This window comes from Lepidochelys kempii, chromosome 9 (genome assembly GCF_965140265.1).
Source record: "Lepidochelys kempii isolate rLepKem1 chromosome 9, rLepKem1.hap2, whole genome shotgun sequence".
NCBI classification, from domain to species: domain Eukaryota; kingdom Metazoa; phylum Chordata; order Testudines; family Cheloniidae; genus Lepidochelys; species Lepidochelys kempii.
The window spans coordinates 29,275,002-29,293,659 of NC_133264.1; positions in this window are offsets into that span (position 1 = coordinate 29,275,002).

The following is an 18,658-nucleotide window of genomic DNA, read 5'->3' on the forward strand; positions in this document are numbered from 1 at the left end:
CTTCCATGGATTTTGTAAAAATCCAATTCTGTGAACTTAGGCTTGAAAATCGTGAACAGAAAGCATTTTTGTTAGCAGAAAAGAAGTATTTTCAGTTCATATCTAGGGTATGCTCATTGAAAATTTAGAATCAGATTGTTTTCCTGTAGCGTACTAACATGGATTGGAATATGAAACAAGTCTCTTAAATCTCACTACTTCATACTTTTCTTCTTCACATATCCACTGTTATCTATTCATATGTGTCTGGTGATATTTAGGTTTGCATTAATGGATTAAAGTCCACATTGATCTCAGTTGGAAAATATGAGTCGCTTTTGCTGATCACTCTGTGTTATTGCCAAAGCCTTCTCCTTTGCAAGTAAAGTCGGAATCTATTGAAGTCTGTCCCAAGTAGTCATCTGTATAAACAATGATATGTGATTCTAAACTTCAAGTACCTTTTCTGACCAGCTGTACTAACCATTTTTACGTAAGTTTTATTTAAGGGTGATACTACCACACAGTGAAGTCAGACAATGAAGAGATTAAAACCAATTTTTAAAGCCATTTGGGGGACTGCAGGGCTCACCACAGGAAAGGCAGTTCAGTTCTAGCCTCAACCATCGCATTCAAAATTCATTTTTCTAGGATGCTTATAAAATGTTTAGACTGAAATTAATTCAGGATTCTCCGTTTTTAGTAGAATGGAGAAGTATGAGATAATTGTCAACTAGTGATCCTGTATACCTATGTGGGAATTAAGTCTTCCAGAGAAACATTAAAGAAAGTGTAAAGTCCTGTAAAAACCTAGCTAAATGACTAACTGAAATAGCTAAATGACTAACTGAAATAGAAATGAAACTGCTAGAAGCACATTTCGAACTAAACACTAAATAGCATAATCCTTCTCGATCAACATGTTACAAAAACTCTGCAGTGATTTGTCTTTTTGTGCATTAAAAGATAAAATTCAATGTTCATTGAAATGGCTGAAGAAATAAACCAGTTAAAAGAATTCATTTAATGTACCACAAGAGTCAGACAAAATGATGATTCTGGCCAGATCGTAAATCGGCTTAGCTCCATTGCCTAAGTTTTTGGCACATAAGATGACAAATATACATGTGTGGTTTTTTGGAATTGTCTAAACTTGTCTTCAGTGAAGTCAATGGAGCTACATCAGTTTATGCCAATAGAGAATATGGTCCAGCCCATAATTTACCTTCAGTTAGGCAAGGTACTTAAACACTTGCTTAATTTTAAGCATAACAATACCAAAATGCTTAAATGAAGCATACTGCTTTTAAGTGGTGTGTGAATGTTGAACAATTTTCTATTACATTATTAGCGTTAGGTTATTATTCAGCTAAAAGAATATCACTTGATTGTGATTAGACTTAAGCTAAATGTCATTGACAATTTAGAGCATTGCTCACGAACATAAGATCACAAGATGTTGAGTTTTCAGTAGGGCCAGGATGACAATTCAAAAGAAAGCAGCCCTCCAAATTTCCACAGTTATGTCTGTAAAATCAAATGGCAACTTAATTGGTGTTTCCAAGATTCTGGGTTGAATTCATCAAAGGAGTTGGGTTTTTTTAGCCTCCTTATACTTTGCTGAATATCCTAAACTCAGCGAGTCATTAACTGCATATAAAAAAATGATAAGCAGTTCAAGAGCTGCTTAAGAGTTGACATATTAAGGAAACTGAGAGACCATGTGGCTTCTAATTCTTTGGAGCAGCTAGATTAGTGCCAGCAAATGACATTCTGCTCCAGGGTGCATGACAGTCCACTTTAAAGAAATGAGTTCATCGCCTTCCCAAATCTAAACACACCAAAAGCCCTAAATGGCCAGAGACTTTGAGAATGTATAAGCTTACCTCGTGTATTATAAGGTGGTGAAAGACATTACCTTTTCTGCATGTTCATAGAAAGTCGAGTGGAGATTCATAAATTATATGCAACCTAACGAACATATATTTTGAATGATCATAAACTTGTTTAGGACTTTGTCTGCTTTAATCAGTTTAACCAGTTTGCTTAGGGCCAAATTCTGCTTAGCCCTTGCATGGGGGTGTAGTGGGAGCGGAATGAGGTTCCCCCCTTTACAATCTGTGGAAGGGCTTAAGCCCACACTGCACCTTTGTCTCTCTACTCCACTTCATATGTATGAAACTCCCTATGGGGACTGAGAGGGAATAAGGCAGAGACATGAACTTCTCCCTCATGTCGTGGCAGGCAGAGCTGGGTGCCTGCAATTATAGGGGTATATGAATGCTCCCTTTTCTTAGTGGGGAGTTCTTTAAGACACTCTCTGAGGCAGAATGCCTCCTTGCGTTTTCCCAGGTTAAGTAGTGCCTTAGTGTGGGCTACTTTCAACTGGCATAGTCTAGCCCTTATGTTGTAATTAGTGAATTCAACGTTGAGTAAAACTGTCAGCTTTACTCTCTTCAGTGTAGATACTGGGGCAGTGCAAGTCCCCCTGTAATGCCCTGCAATTCTGATTGAAAGTGAATGGGCAGGAGAGTAGTTCTGCCTCGATTGCCCATTTATTCCTTGGCTTCTCTCATGCAAGGGTACAAATTATAATGGGGCTTTTTGGGATGTGGACACCTGTCCACTAAATTTGGATGGAGCCCACCAATATATTTCACACTGGTGACTAGACAGGCATTACATGGTGATGACTTTGAGACACTAAGGATCTGCCTATATTTGAACCAGTGACCTAGAGGTGAAAGGTTTTATCACTGTTGTCCCCTGAGCTATATAGTTCCCCACCGTTTCACACTTTGATTAACTGACTCAGAAAAGAATCAGAGACACTCTGCACTGAGGCCCTTTCCTGACAGTACAGCCTTTATGAATCAGGCATTTGATTCAGAATTTTTTTCTCACTGTGTTCTGTACCATTGGTGCCTCCATCAATATTTTTAAAATGCACTTTCATGGAGTATTCAGAGTAGCAGCCGTGTTAGTCTGTATCCGCAAAAAGAAGAGGAGGACTTGTGGCACCTTAGAGACTAACCAATTTATTTGAGCATAAGCTTTCGTGAGCTACAGCTCACTTCATCAACTGGTATAAATACAGAGTAACTTATCTGAAATCAGTGGAGATACTGTGATTTAAACTGGAATATAACAGAATTTGACCCACTATTTTGAATAATCTTTCTATGTGCATCATTCTGGCATCTCTGTGATTTTCTAGTATTGGTAATTTTCAATACTCATACTTGGTATAAAATAAGTTGCTTACATTTTCAGTAATGCTAATATTGCTAATATCTTCAAATATGTTTTAAGTTGAAATTCAGAGGAATGGATATGCCTTTTAGAATTCCGTCATGAACAAGAACTTCCAAACATAAAATCAGGTATAAACAAATATGACATCATTTCTCCCTTTTCCAGGAATTGACAGTGACTAATTCTCAGAAAATAAGGATTAACCAATATTTCTTTTCAAAGTATCTCAGTAATGTGTAGCTTCAGGTTCTGGTAGGGCAGGCAGCCTTTTGACCTCACACTTTCATTATCTGCAATAAGGTTGTGCGCTGCTAGGGAAATTTGTAAGGTCACAGATTAGTTTGTTTTGAAACCACTGCTGTGCATACATCAAAGGTCCATGTAACACAGAAAATATTACCCCAAACTTCTAAAATGATAGAAAACATACATTATCATCGAAAAATTGTCAATGATTGGTCTGTTTTGTGAATTTAAAAGCTGAACAGAAATATTTTTAAGCCCATGTCATTCCTTTTCATTTAATGAATGTCAGTAAATGGCCAGGGAATATTGTTTAAATGGTTAAGTTTTTTGCACTATCACATTGAGCACCATTCCTAGGTAAACAAATAAAGAGGAAAAGAGAATCATACAGTATAATAACTGATCTTTGCCAGGGTGTCCGGATTAGAACCGTGTTCTCTGCAGAAGTGATGGGCATGTAAGGCTTTCATATCAGGAGACCTGTCTGGCACTCGTCAGGCAGTGTTACTCGATCACAGCTGGCTAAAAATGCACACCCAGGGCAAATCTGTAAACACCAGCTTAATCTGCATGGGAAAAGTTACTGTCATCTCCTCTGACAGAAAAAGCCTCCAGGACACATTCCAGCAGTAACAGTCACTTCAGTTTGTTACAAATGTTGTCAGGTTTAGACACAGAACCATTACAGATGTCAAAAAAACTGCAGCTGGAGAACAATAAATGTATTGCTTTTTCACATTTTATTTTAAGAAAAAGTAAAAAAGTCAACAGTTTTATCACTATGACCGAAGGAAAAAATCCAAATCTCTTTCTGTATCCTCTAACAATAGGCTGTATTTCATGCTATAATTCATATCTCTCCAGCAGTGCTTCTTTTTTATATCATTACACCTTACAGTGATGCTGTTTTCTGTGGAGAAGGATGTAATTGGCCTAATATTTTGTGTGTGCTATACTTTCTTTTTTGCAGGCATTAAAAAGAGAAGTCTTTAGGATTCTCCAAAATCTGGCATCTGGCCTAGTCTTTTTATGTCAATTATTGCATGTTGCATTTGCAAGATGTAATTTTTAACTAATGAGCCTGTTTCCCTAGCTATCAGCAATGGAAAATAACCTGAATCATTTCATCATCACGATAGTTATAAACCAGTGGAGACAAAAGGCATCAATCCACTCCAGACAACACGTATGATAAAATAATACAGTTCCAGAGCCATTTTCTGCTTCTTTTACTTCTGCAAGTATCAACACTTACTTCAGAGAAAATACGTATATGAGTAAAGAGATCTGGGTTTGAGACATATTTCAACTATCCATTGGTGGCAACGGGAAACTTTCAATTGAATTTAATGGGAATTGGATCAGACCCTAGGTCCCCAAAGTGAATACTCTAATGCTATAGGATCCCTCTCCAATCTCATGTGTGCACCTCTATGCTCACAAAAGAGCTTTGGTGTTACTAGTTTTCTGCAATGTATTCAATTGGAAAAAAAGGGGGGAAATTCACCAGAAAACCCGATATTTGAAGCTTTCTTCATCCAAAGAGTAATGCCGGGAGATTTTTCTAAGCATTAGCGTCAGTGTTTTCCAGGAAAAATGATCCCATTAAAGGGGCCCTCATAAATAATTAATGAGGTCCAATTTAATGTTAATACCAAGGGTAAGACATAAACAGGTGATAGAGTTTGCAGGGAAGCCATTCAGCCTTGCATGGTGGTTTGAGGCTAGTGATAGTATTTTTTTTATGTGGAAAAATATTTCTTAAAATCATTTTCTTCTTCAACTTTGATTTGAGGATCTATATGGGCCTGTGTTTCTAAGTCATTAGTAGTGATCTATTTCCCCTTAAGTTCATTAAAGTATAAAGCTCCATAGCCAATGTAGGGGCTGTGTTTGGAAACAGCTACAGAGCACAGGATTCCTCCCTTTATTGTTGTTCCTTTTTTAGTTCATTGCGAGTATCCAAGAATAGTTGCTGAATGTGGCAATTAAGGTTGTTTCCCTCAAATTAAAAGTTACATTTTTACAATAATTGCAGTAGTTGAATAATTAATGTGCATTTAAAGGGACTAACAGTTAGCATGCTTGACGTTTAGTGAAAAGCCTTCTGTGTTCAGTACAAAAGGGGTGAAAACAGCAACTAACAACGTATTGGGGTTTTGGGGGGTGGGGACAGAGAAGGCTTGTTATTGTGGAACTATTGCTGTGCATGTGACAACTGTCAGGCTTCCAAACACAGTTGACCCTTTAAGTTATATTATTACTTGCTGTTTTTCAACAGAATGTAAAATAGTCTAGTGCCATAAAGAACTAGAAGTGTAATGAGTGTCAGTTACTGAATTCTTGACAACACAGCACCTAGTATAGCTGATATAAGGATACTGTTATTGATACTCTTTGGGTCAGGCCCATAGAAAACAGAAATAGAGATAAACAAGAAGAACCTGACTGTTGCTGGCCCAGACCTAGCGCACAGTAAGGGCAGGCAGGGGCTGTGGCAGGACACAAGAGACTTCCTTCACTGGCCCATGCAGGTGCCAATCATAATTGTGGTTTCCTGAGCACATGGGCTGCTCAGTGCTAGTCCATCCTTGGGTGTTACCCCCCTCACAGTGAGCACAGGGTGAGGAGGCAGTGCCATGACCCTGTTTGCCTCACCAACCTTTTTCCACATCAGCTACCCAGAGAGGAATTGTGCAGACTGCATCCTGCTGAAGAGTGGCACAGCAGCTGGACTTCTCAGAAGCTCCAGGAAGCTTGTGTGTCAGCGAGACACAGTGCTTCTCAACACTGTGACTTGATGGCACAATCTGGCCCAAAAAAGGGGGAAGATAAATTGAAACTAGTTATTGTATTGAGAGAGGGAAACAGAACACAGAATTCATCTCTTAGCTGCTGCAACCAGTTTGGGTTTTATTGAGAATTTCTTGTCTCCTATTAGTTGAGTGATATTGATTCATACATTATATTATATTAGGTACTGACCAATTATCTTCACCGTGTGTTATACACAGGAAAATTAATAGTGACAGAAGAATTTTAAATGCCTGGGATCTTTGAATCTGTAATATGAGAGGCAATCTTTCTGTATACATATTTGCAGGGACTGATAATAAGATCGTATCGTTAAACAATTTGTGATATCTTTGCAAAAGGTCACGGAACCGCATTCTGCTTGGATTTACACTGCTTTAATACTGGTGTAACACCATTGTTGCTCCTGATTTACACAGATGTGAGTGAGCTCAGAATCAGGCCTGTAGTATTTATTCTGGTACTGATTTGTAGAAGAATGAATTGTACCAAAAAATGCCACTAGGATTTACTGTTAAGAGAAAATGATGTCATCAGACTTGTGGCCTCTATAGCCAAGATCTGTGAGCTGTCAATCCCAGATGCTCATTCCCATGCAGTAGCTACAGTTTGCATGGTTGAGCTGGTTTAATCCAAACCTAGAATGTCTCCACCAATGAGTGATTGGCCTACAGGCATGAAGTGACAGGCTAGTACTTTCAGAATTAATTTATTTAAGTGATGTAGCTGGTCTTCCTAGAGTGGTCACCTCTGTGGGACACTGGTTTTGTAAGCTAAATGCACATTTCTGACTGTATAATAATCACTATCCCCTTAAGCCCCATAAGATGACATAAATCCACTTTAAAACAATGCTGTAGTGAAGTGTCTAGGCTACAGTAATTCAGGTTTCTCTGCTAAAGACAATGTTATTAACTCAGAGTTTTTAATTTTAAAAACAATACCTCTATACCCAGGCTGAAATAAAAAAGTTGTATTTTTAATGTGAAACCTCATGTATCACATAGTATGTAGGTTTCTCTTTTAGTGTCAAGATTAGTAAGTAATATTTTTTTCTACTCCTTGCAATTGTGTATTAATTTACACAATTAATTCACCCAGTGCAAAACGGGTGAAAAGTGAGTGTGAAATGCTACCCACTGATCTGGACACCGAGGTGAATAAAGGCACTAAATACAGAGCATGTGCAAAAAAATTAATTGCTATTAATTGCAGTTTTAATCACATTGTTCGCATGATACTTTTGTGGCTGGAATTGCAAAGTATTTACATGCCAGCTATAATATATATTCGTATGCCCCTTCATGCTTCAGCCACCATTCCAGAGGACATGTTTCCATGCTGATAATGCTTGTTAAAAAAATAATGTGTTATTAAATTTGTGACTGAACTCCTTGTGGGGGAGAACTGTATGTCTTCGACTCCATTTTACATGCATCCAGCCTTGTATTTCATGTGATAGTAGTCTTGGATGATGATTCAGCACATGCTCATTTTAAGAACACTTTTGCTGCAGATTTGACAAAACACAAAGAAGGTACCTGTCATAAATATAAAGGGAAGGGTAAACCCCTTTAAAATCCCTCCTGGCCAGAGGAAAAATCCTCTCACCTGTAAAGGGTTAAGAAACTAAAGGTAACCTCACTGGCACCTGACCAAAATGACCAATGAGGAGACAAGATACTTTCAAAAGCTGGGAGGAGGGAGAAAAACAAAGGGTCTGTGTCTGTCTGTATGCTGCTTTTGCCGGGGACAGAACAGGAATTGAGTCTTAGAACTTTTAGTAAGTAATCTAGCTAGGTATGTGTTAGATTATGATTTCTTTAAATGGCTGAGAAAAGAGCTGTACTGAATAGAATGACTATTCCTGTCTGTGTGTCTTTTTTGTAACTTAAGGTTTTGCCTAGAGGGACTCTCTATGTTTTGAATCTAACTACCCTGTAAGGTATCTACCATCCTGATTTTACAGAGGTGATTCCTTTACTTCTATTAAAAGTCTTCTTGTAAGAAAACTGAATGCTTTTTCATTGTTCTCAGATCCAAGGGTTTGGGTCTGTGGTCACCTATGCAAATTGGTGAGGATTTTTACCAAACCTTCCCCAGGAAGTGGGGTGCAAGGGTTGGCAGGATTTTGGGGGGAAAGACATGTCCAAACTATGTTTCCCAGTAAACCCAGATGAAGTTTGGTGGTGGCAGTGGAAATCTGAGGGCAAAGGGTAAAATTAATTTGTACCTTGGGGAAGTTTTAACCTAAGCTGGTAAGAGTAAGCTTAGGAGGTTTTCATGCAGGTCCCCACATCTTTACCCTAGAGTTCAGAGTGGGGAAGGAACCTTGACAGTACCAATGTGAGATTTCTAAAGATAGCTACAACACTCGACCCAAGTTTAAGAATCTGAAGTGCCTTCAAAAATCTGAGAGGGATAAGATGTGGAGCATGCTTTCAGAAGTCTTAAAAGAGCAAAACTCAGCTGCAGAAACTACAGAACCCAAAACACCAAAAAAGACATTCAACCTTCTGCTGGTGGCATCTGACTCAGATGATGAAAATGAACATGCATCTGTCCACACTGCTTTGGATTGTTATTGAGCAGAACCCATCATCAGCGTGGATGCATGTCCTCTGGAATGGTGGTTGACGCGTGAATGGACATATGAATCTTTAGCACAACTGGCATGGAAATATCTTGCGACAGTGCCACGAGAACGCCTGTTCTCACTTTCAGGTAACACTGTGAACAAGAAGGGGGTAGCATTAACTCCTGCAAACGTAAATAAACTTGTCTGAGTGATTGGATGAACAAGAAATAGGAATGAGTGGAGTTGTAGGCTCTAAAGTTTTATATTATTTTATTTTTTGTACATAATTCTACATTTGTAAGTTCAACTTTCATGATAAAGAGATTGCACTACAGTACTTGTATTAGGTGAATTGAAAAATACTATTTCTTTTGTTTTTACAGTGTAAATATTTGTAATAAAAATAAATATAAAGTGAACACTGTACACTTTGTATTCTGTGTCATAATTGAAATCAATATATTTGAAAATGTAGAAAACATTCAAAAATATTTAAATAAATAGTATTCTACTATTGTTTAATGGTGTGATTAATCGCATGATTAATCACAATTAATTTTTTAATCGTGCGATTAATCGCGATTAATTTTTTTAATTGCTTGACAGTCCTAGTTTAAAGTGCTAGGATGAACATTTATTAATATAATTTAATAAAGGAGTGATCTGTACCCCTGCCAAATAGCGTAAAATATTCAGCATAGTAAGACATGGGTTTAGGATGCTATCAGCAAAGAAGGAGACAGTCCATTTTGTACCAAATCTACCAAAGTCATCCAGGGATCCCATCAGCTTCTGAGAGGAAGTGAGCAAAAAGACAGAGATTTCCTCTATTGTCATTATACTTAAGAGATTTCTCCCTGCCCTCAAGCAAATTGGGCAAATGCCATGTGACTCCCATGCTCACATTTACCTTAAGATCTGGTCCCATTGTACTAATCCACACCCCACCTAACACTGGCCATAAATTGTGTCTGTGGTAGCATCCACTGAGCCTCCAAAGTGCTGTGGGATGATCAAAAATCCCTGAGTGCATCAGACAATTTTGCCCTGAGGAAAAACCCCTTTCTTACCTCCCTTAAGAGCAATCTGGCCAGATCCAGAGCATTCCTAGAAATCCAGTTCTGCCACCCTGAGACACCCGGCTAGAAAAGGGAACCACAGTGGGTGCCATTTTGGGACCCCAGTGGTGGAGCCCCCTAGGCAGGGACATAAGAGGAAGGAGCCATGGTGACGGCCTCCTTCAAATTGATGAATGGCACGCTTAGGTGGGGTAGAAGATGTGCATCCCTGCTCCAACAGTGCCACCCATTCACCAGCCAGCCTTTCTATGGGCACAGAAGGCTGTGCAAGAGGCGAGAGGGCAAAGCCCATGGTAGGGGCCAGGGTCCCCCTGCTCTCATAGTCAGGAAGATGCTCTTCCCTTGCTGGACTGGTGAAACTTTGGCCCTAAGGTGAAGGAAGGAGGCCATTCTGTTTTAGTAGCATTTTTCACTCACTTTGCAACAGTCTAAATGACTGCATAAATTTTGCCACCTTATATAAGGTGAGCTACATAACCCACATTTTCAAAAGTGTGCGTGGAAAAAAAATAATTGCCCCTGTCTGCACATCTGAAAGCTATACAAATCACATACTTGTGTGCAAGCACAACACCGACTTACACATTCATCAGGTGTCAGGAGTTTGCACTTTTGGAAATATGGGCCAATCTGCAGTTTCTTCTGCATTTTTTTGAGGTGCTACATAAACACCATTCTAACACAGAAATGCATCTACCTTGGATTTATGCTTGGTACAAATTTACATTGTAACATTACTGACAATGCCACTTAATTTGCCTGGTTTCAGAGCAGCAGCCGTGTTAGTCTGTATTCGCAAAAAGAAAAGGAGTACTTGTGGCACCTTAGAGACTAACCAATTTATTTGAGCATAAGCTTTCATGAGCTACAGCTCACTTCATCGGATGCAAAAATCCCCACTGTATTTTCCACTGAATGCATCCGATGAAGTGAGCTGTAGTTCACGAAAGCTTATGCTCAAATAAATTGGTTAGTCTCTAAGGTGCCACAAGTCCTCCTTTTCTTAATTTGCCTAGTTACCTATAGTGTAAGTGTAGGTAGTTTACAAACCTTTAACAATGTTCAACTTTGCAAAATGGTACAGAGAACTGCAATTATACTTAAAATGCACTAGTGCTCGATATGTCAGCAAAAAGCACCTACAAAGACATAATTACAGTGCAATTGCCCACAAGTTCATGAAGTAAACATACATTATTAGAAGGCACTTCAATTTAAGTGACATTACAGCTAACATATTGCATAAATAGGGAGCCATTTTGTAACCAGTTACTGTAATAACAAATTTAAACGCAGTTCACAAGTATATGTATTGCTAAGGGCATGTCTGCAGATACAGTGCTGCAGCACGTCTGGTGAAGATGCTCTATGTCAGGGGTCTCAAACATGAGGCCTGCAGGGTTATTTCCTCCGGCCCGCCAGGTCCCTGCGGCACCTCCGCTCCCGCAGCATTTACCTAGAGCGGCTCTGGCCCGGCGAGCACCGGGGGCAGGGCAGGCTCCCTTCCTGCCTGCCTGCCCTGCCCCTTTGCAGGAAGCAGCCGGGACCTGTGGCCAATGGGAGCTTCGGGGGAAGTACCTGGAGGAGTGGCCAGGGCAAAACACAGCCCCCTGTGCACCCCCCTATCCCCCAGGTCCCGGCCGCTTCCTGGAGCGGCGTGGGGGCAGGGCAGGCAGCCAGGGAGCCTTTCCTGCCCCCGGTGCGTGCCGGGCTGGACCCGCCCTCGAACCCCTCCTGCAGCCGAACCCCCTGCCCTGAGCCCCCTGCTGCACCCCATACTCCTCCTGCACCCCTTGCCCTAATCCCCCTGCCGCATCCCTCCTGCACCCCAACCCCCTGCCCTGAGTCGCCAGCTGCACCCTGACCCCCTGCCCCACCCTGCACCCCGACTCCCTGCCCTGAGCCCCCTGCCACACCCTGCACCCCTCCTGCACCCCCTGGGGGCAGGAAGGGGGCAGAATTAGGGTGGGGATTTCAGGGAAGGGGTTGGAATGGGGGCACGGAACGGGTGGGAAGAGGCAGGGTGGGGCCTCACAGAAGGGGTGGAGTGGGGGCAGGGCCAGGGCAGCGGCTGGGGGGGGTCAGTGGTGTGGCCCTCGGGCCAATGTACTAGTCCTCATGTGGCCCTTGTGGTCCTTTGAGTTTGAGACCCCCTGCTCTATGTCGACAGGAGAGCGCTTTCCTGTTGGCATAATAAAACCACCTCTGTGGCGGTTTATGTCAATGTAACTTATGTCACTCAGGGGGTGGTTTATTCACACCTCTGAGCAACATATGCTGACAAAAACTGTAGTGTAGACATAGTCTAAAACCAATTCAAATTTGGCATCCAATAGACAGCAGCTTGCATTATACTCCATTTCTGGTTTTAAACATTTTAAACATTTCAGTATTATATGAATATGTATGCCAATACATAATCACACACTATAATGTGCAAAAAATATTTATTTATTAAGACCATAATTTTTAGTGTCTAGAAAAGTTATGAGTTTAAGCTCCCAGGCTTGGCTTTTGAAGGTGTTGTGCAGGTTTCCTTTGAGAACAAGGACTGAGATGTCAGATATAGAGTGGTTTCAGAGTAACAGCTGTGTTAGTCTGTATTCTCAAAAAGAAAAGGAGTACTTGTGGCACCTTAGAGACTAACCAATTTATTTGAGCATAAGCTTTCGTGAGCTACAGCAAGTGAAAGCTTGCTCACGAAAGCTTATGCTCAAATAAATTGGTTAGTCTCTAAGGTGCCACAAGTACTCCTTTTCTTTTTGCAGATATAGAGTGATCATTTTGTGAAAAGTGTTTGTCCATGGGCAATATGGTGTTTTTGTCTTTTATCATTTTTCTGTGTGAGTTCATTTGAGAGCATAGTGATTGTCAGTTTAAGAACATAAGACCAGCCATACTGGTTCAGACCAATGGGCCATATACCCCGGTATCCTTCTGACAGTGGCCAGTGCCAGGTGGAAGGAATGAACAGAAAAGGCAGTCATTGAGTGATCCATCCTCTATTGTCCATTCCCATCTTCTGGCAATCAGAGGCTAAGGCAGGGATGGGCAAACTATGGCCCGCGGGCCACATCTGCCCATCAAACCATTTAATCCGGACTCAGCTCCCACTGGGACTCCCCCCACTGGGACTCCACTGGGACTTGCCCCACTCTGCACGGCTCCCAAGAAGCAGCCACCATGAGCCCCGCTCCTCTGGCTCCTACCTAGTACGTGGAGGTGGCTCTGTGCGCGGCCCTGTCCGCAGGTGCCACCCCCGCAGCTCCCATTGGCCGTGGTTCCCGGCCAATGGGAGCTGCAGGGGTGGCACCTACGAACAGGGTAATGCACAGAGGCACCTGGCTGCACCTCAGAGCCGGAGGGGGGGCATGCTTCCAGGAGCTGCTTGCGGTAAGCACCACCCGGAGCCTGCACCCCTGAGTCTGCCCCACTCCCCAATTCCCTGCCACAGCCCTGATCCCCCTCTGAACCCCTCAATTCCAGCCCAGAGCCCCCTCTTGTACCCCAAACCCCTCATCCTCAGCCCCACCCCAGAGCCCACACCCCCAGCCAGAGCCCTCACCCCCCACCCCCTTGCCCCAACAGCCTGCCCCATCCCTGATCCCCCTCCTGCTCTCTGAACCCTTTGGTCCCAGCCCGGAGCACCCTCCTGCACCCCAAACCCCTCATCCCCAGCCCCACCCCAGAGCCCTCACCCCCCCCCCCCCCCACATCCTAACCCGGAACCCCCTCCTGCACCCTGAACTCCTCATTTCTGGCCCCACCCCGGAACCCTCACCCGCTCCCGCACCCCTACCCCCAATTTCGTGAGGATTCATGGCCTGCCATACAATTTCCATACCCCGATGTGGCCCTCAGGCCAAAAAGTTCACCCACCCCTGGGTTAAGGATACCCAGGGCAAGGTTTGCCTTCCTGGACATCTTTGCTAATAGATAAGTTCATGTAGGATAGGTCCATCAATGGCTAATTCTTTTTTGAACCGTGTTATAGTTTTGGCCTTCACAATAACCCCAAGCAATGAGTTACACATGGTTACAGGGCCCGCCAAGTCACACAAGTCACAGAGGGCCTGCTGCATGAGCACTCTGTGGGTTTTGAAGACAAAAGTTGTGCCCTGCCTCATTACCTCTTTTTGTGAGAGATACCCTGAATTTGGCTCCTATATTTAAAAATATATAATTATTGAACAGGCAGAAATATGTATTCAATTTGAATTTGGATGCTTGAAGTAATGAATCTCTTTGGAATAAAATCTTGCTGAACCTGTCCTCCATATATTTATGACAAAGGGCGGGATTTTCAGATATTTGGTCCAAGCATCAAGCTTCTTCTCATGAAAATCAGTGTCTTATTTGCTCATCCTATACTTTTCAAAGCCATATATTAACAAAAGCATTCTTGTTCTTTTTTTTCCTGCCTGATAAGGACACAATCTTCCCAACCACTGTTCCAAAATAACAGATTCAAATTATTGCCCTGACCCTGCAAGTTCGTCTGTGTAGTCAGATCCCTGCAGAGCCCTAAATGGGACTCCATGCTAGCAAGGATGGGTGGATATGGCTGCAGGCTCATGGCCTATCTTCTTACCCAAAACTACAAAGGGAAGCTGTGGCCTTAGTTTAATATCATGTTTTAATGTCCTAATTTGTGTAGAATCCTTTTCTGAAAAAGTATTTGTTTTTATTAACAGCATTTATTATCTTCTGTGCCTGCCCAATTAAAATCACACTTCAGTTTGAAAGTGAAGCAAATACCTTAAGTCTTCTGATGTCAACTCTCTAATGCTTTACTTTTCTTATGTGACCTTACAAGCAATCTGACATATTTTAGGTCTAGAGTGGATTATTTACTTTTAGATTGCTCATAGGAGCTTTCATTGCCAACTTTTTCAAACAACTTAATATTATAGACTTTTACTTGGGATTCTACTGTGTTGAATATAACTCTGCTTATTTTATCTCTGTCACTAGATAAACATAATAGTGGATTACAACCTTCTTAAATATTTCCTTTAGGGAAACATTGATACTCTGTGTGGTACTGAGGCTCAATCTAAACTGGTTTTATTCTCTGTCCCTGCTGTGTAGTTAGATGAGATCAACTAGACAGAACTTTCTTATTGGTTAAAGGTCAGGACTAGCCTGAAGGCATATTTTTTGCAGCACATCATGTTCAAAAATATATTTTTCATAGAAGGTATACCATATATTCATTAGTAGTGATAAATAATTAAAATAATTCTGCAGATATAAATCTGTAGGATTTTTTTAAATTCCCAAACTTAGTTTCAGCAGCCTTTTTTATAAAAAGTATGACTAACCCAAGAAAATATTTTTATTATTAATTTTTATTATAACTGTGATGGATGATCTGAAATGTTTGGACAGGCTAGGTTTTTTCCCCAACATTTTCATTTTTGGTTCATGGAGAAAATTTAGAAGACTCCCCATCAGTTCAGTATGAATAAGGGTCAGATTCAGGTCTCATTTACATTGCTGTAAATATGCAGTAACTCCAGTGGCTTCTGGTCCTTTGTGAAATTATAACAAAGTCCCTAATGACTGAAATGTCAAATTATTTTATGATTGTTTTTTTCCAAATTTTAATTATTGTTAGAGACCCAAGATGTACAGTAATCTGTTTAGTTAAACATTTTTTGTTGTTTTCCTGCTTGCAAAAAGAATCAACTTATTAAATAGGTTTTTAAATGTTCCCTGAAGCTGAAGATTTGTTTTGCAGAGCTATTAGTGTTTCATATAAGCCCTATTATTAATGTCTCTGTGTTCTCATACACTTAATTCTTGAGTCAGTACTTCCTTCTCTCTCCATCAAGAACACTTCTGAGTAGCAAACTATGGTTAGGTACATCACTACACGGAGCATTATTTTCTAAAAAAGTCCAGTTAAAGGAACTATTGCTCTGAAGACTATATGGGCTATTGGATCCAGTTCTCAATGGGTATACATTAGCATAGCATGTATATCATTTGAAGACTGGGTGGCCATTGTCTATAAGAAAAGTCCATTAAAATTAGTTTATTCCTCATCACACGTTTCAGACATCTATACCAATGATTTAAGTGTTATAGATAAGATCTCAGTGTTATTTCCAGATTGATTTATAATGTATAAGGAAGTACTTTATTCTTCAGTTTGGTGTTGTTTGTGTGTTTAATGTCCTAAAAAAATGTTTTTACCTCATATTTTGACTTTGCTTGATATTGTCCCAAAAAAGAGTGGCATCCCAGAACTGTGGATTATCTGCATTGGTGTTGTGGCTTTCTTTACAAGGGGTGTGGCTTGGCCAAAAGTGAGATTTAGTTACAACTGGGGGATTACTGAAAAACAAATTGTAGTAACTGCTATCAAATTGGACTAACCCACGCTGAAGGGTGGGTAAGACATTACTTCTGAACAAAGGAAGCTCATCCTGAGTGCCTGATAGCCATGGCCATTTCAAATCCCAGACAAGCCCTCATTTTTGTGATAACTATCGTATTCATTGTCACTAGGAACTGAACCTAGCTTGCTAGAGCTTAACACGCTGGCATCTACAGCTGGGGCTAAAGGGCGATCTGACGTACGTAGTAGCTGTAGCAGATTCATAACATGAAAGAGTACATGTAATGTACACTGAACATCAGATAACATTGTCACTGTGAAATAGCCTGACTAATGAACTTCTTTAACCAATGTACTTCAATTTAAGTGTGGGTTTCAGTCCCATGTGAAGAAACAAGTGTCTGTCTTTCACCATCACTGTGCCTGTTGTAGCAGGAGAAGTAACATAACACATTATTTCTGTCTTAGATGTCAAGTAATGTAGTTCCATTCATTTTATTTAAGTGGTAGAAACATGCTTGTTTCTTATGAAAACCTATGGGCTCTTCTTAACTGATGTGTTATACCTTTGGCTGCTGTACAATATTGAGATCTGTCAAAGGAGTGGGGCGGGGCAGGGTAACTTGTGGCTAACTAATGTTCTGTATCAAGGGTCAAGAGAATGATTTTAAAGGACACTGAAAATCAGAGACTACAAACTGAAGACACTGGATAATATCTCCGATAGATGCTGCCTGTTATGAAAAGATCTCACATAGGCTTCAAAATAGTGGTGAAAGATTGTGAAACTTTGGGGTCTGTGCTTAATGGACATGAATAGCTAATCTTTTAATCTTCTTTTTCATGAGTGAGAAAGCTTTCCTTTTGCATTCTTCCATTCTCAACATTACCTATAAAAAGTAAGAAAGGAACATCTTTGTATTCTATTACTTGATTTTGCTAATATGTATGGGACATGTATGCATGCTTAAGACTAAATTTTAACTTTCCCTTAAGTGGGTGGTGTATGGAAAGGGGTAAATGTGCAAGGATCTTCCCCACCAGCACCTGTGCAACAATCACTCACGGTTGCATTCCCTTTGTTCAGGTGACTGATCCCTCTATGCCACAGATCCAAAGGGACATGGAAGGGTGCAGAATAGGTATAGCCAACCTTTATGATGGTGCAGCTTGTGCAGGCCACTAGAGATTGCTCCCTGGAAGCACAATCATTTCCCAAGCTTCTTGGTGCAACTCCACACTGCCCCCAGTATGGGTGGGTTTGGCCTATGATAGGTCACAAATTTCAGATATTTTTTCTGCCATGGTCATGCTTACTACTGGGGCTATGTTGGTGACACTTGTTCTTTTGGATATTGGTGCTTTTCAAAGCTGTGAATGAATGGCTTCTGGTTGCTTCTAGTTTATTTTAATCACACAAATTATCCCTTAGATATTTACGGGAATTCTCTCCTGAGTAAGGGCTGCAAGATGTAATCCTGAAAGGGAGTTATGTTTAGAAGGCCTGAAGGAGATAAAGGGTTTTTGACTGTGCAGAGGTATGGTTTAAACTGCATAGACATTTATGATATGATAGTCCACTGCAGATCCACAATGACATGTGTAAGCAGTGTCAGGATGAGCTCTACCCTGACATCTGGTGGTGAGGTGTGGCAAGTTGTGGAAAAGAACTTCAGGGGCCGATCTCATTTGCATAGGCACACCCACCCCGCCTAGAATGAGGCCATAGCTGCCCAAATGGTCACTTTGGCTGATGTGGGATCCCCAGTGTCTCTGTTATTGGGGCAGGAAGAATAAATTGTTGTTACGCTGATTATGGGAACTGTGCTTGGAACTGTACTTGCCCTTTGGTTATGATGGAGGGACTCACCATCAACTAAGTAGCACTCGCTAGGCAAGGGTCATGGGTTTTAAAACTCTGTGAAGGGAGAGAGGCTGGGGACAATATTAATACTTGGTGGCATGGGCCCCTTGGTGAGGGCCTTACATGCTAATTGCACTTCCTCCTCTCTCCACTGTGGAATATCAGAGCTAATTTTGATTCCATTAGGAGTCTAGTTACAGGCTGCTGAGCTCACTTTGGGCTAATGATGTACCAGCGCTGAGGCTCCCCTACTACAAGCTGAAGTCACCAAAGAGCTGAACTGACTAAGATTTCAGTGAACTGAAATCACTGAGCGTTGTGTTAAGTAGTGGGGGAGCCTGAAGATAGATTGTGGAGCAGTTTGCGGGATGGCAGGAGCTGCTTGTGGGCTGTGGAGCGGAGTGGAGCTGAGCGAAGGAGTTCGTGGGGCGGCGCGCGGAGCGGAGGCCTATGGAGCTGTGGGGTGGTCAGCTTCAGATCATGTAAGGTGCCTCTTA